The 1464-nt window shown below is 42.6% G+C and overlaps 1 protein-coding gene across 1 annotated transcript in view; it reads right to left on the reverse strand.

Annotated features, from left to right (window-relative positions):
- Positions 1-1464, reverse strand: part of LOC101846448 (sperm-tail PG-rich repeat-containing protein 2) — a gene marked incomplete at its 5' end in the record, with an annotated part of 66442 nt that overhangs the window by 64415 nt on the left and 563 nt on the right.

Below are 1464 nucleotides of genomic sequence, written 5' to 3' on the forward strand. Positions count from 1 at the left end.
CACACACACACACACACACATACACACACACACACACTCTTCTTTCTTTTCCCTTCCATCTCCTTTTTTCTCTGTCTTTCTCTAAAGTTAAAATACTGCAATGCTATCAAACACCTATAAATCAGGCCCACAGATTTAAAAAAAGTTCAAACAAACTCTAATAATCACAATGGTAAATCTTTTTGAACGTGAACTGTTTGCTTTACTGAAAACAAGATCAAAAGTATACGAAGGACGGGATAAAACCCACACCACTGTTAGATAAGAACCTCTGACGTCGGCATATTGGCGAAGTCCGACAAACGGTTTTCCCTTCTTTTCTGAACCTTTTTTTAGGGGGGGGGGGTGTAATAACAGGTGTACGGACTCAGCGCACACGATTTGGAGAATCGCGCTATACCCCAACGGTGAATATCGCCTACGCCTAAATGCTCAAATGTTAGTATGTAATATTCACTTTGGTGTATCGTCTCTGTGTTTATTTTCCTCCATTCTTCCCATTCTTCCTTTTTTCTCCGTTCATTGGGTCAAGTGCCTCGCCTGCAAAACAAACTATTGGTGCTCGTAAGGCGTTTTTGCTTTAGTTAACGCCAGTTTGCTTTAGTGAATGCCATTCTAATTATAAGTAACTGTTGAAATAATTTTGGCTTTTTTAAAAAGAATTGCTAGACTGGACCTATGGTCGACAGATCTATCCGGAAAAAAAAGAGTAGACAGAAAACACCGTGAAACGGTGAAAATTGACACTTCAACGCGGGAAAGGTTTTCACGCATCAGTGGTACCCAACCTTCTGGGGAACGGCAACCCTTTCAGTTGGACAGCGGGTATTCTGAGCCTTGTTGCATTCAGAGTCGGTATTGTATGTAATTCATTTATTTTTCTGATTATTGTAACTGTTTTACCCCCTAATTAACGCAGTTTAGATCTATAGGCGGGGTGTTTCTTTTCTTTTTTTTGTGGCAAGTGTTTTACGACGTTCGTAAAATTATACGGTCATATGAGCGCGCGGGACACATTAAACATTTTCAGTTGGTAGGAAATTTTAAATTTTGCCCGGGTGGCGGCCGAAGCCTACTCTTATCGATTTTAGACCACCAAGGGATCATTAACGCACGCAACCTCCACACGGGACCTGCGAGATGTTTCGCTCTTGTCCGAAAAGAGTAAGTGTAGATCTTTCCTACCAGAACATCAGGGGTGTGGCTGAAAGACAGCAGTAAGAAAAAGCCAAGGAGTAAAAGTAGAAAGGCTGCAGAAAGAGTCAGAAACCCCGTGGAGGGGGCAGAGGAGGTGAGATGTTGGAGGCAGAAAGTCGAGTCGAAAGCAGACGACAGAACATTGCTAAAGAGCAGGAAAGGTGAAAGGAGACAATTTTAAACAAGGAAATTTTTCGGTGGTTACCCGGATTCGAACCCGGGACCTTTGAATGAGAGGCGAACACCTTAACCTCTAGGCCACGAGAG

This window comes from Aplysia californica, unplaced genomic scaffold, assembly GCF_000002075.1.
Source record: "Aplysia californica isolate F4 #8 unplaced genomic scaffold, AplCal3.0 scaffold00484, whole genome shotgun sequence".
Classification (NCBI taxonomy): domain Eukaryota; kingdom Metazoa; phylum Mollusca; class Gastropoda; order Aplysiida; family Aplysiidae; genus Aplysia; species Aplysia californica.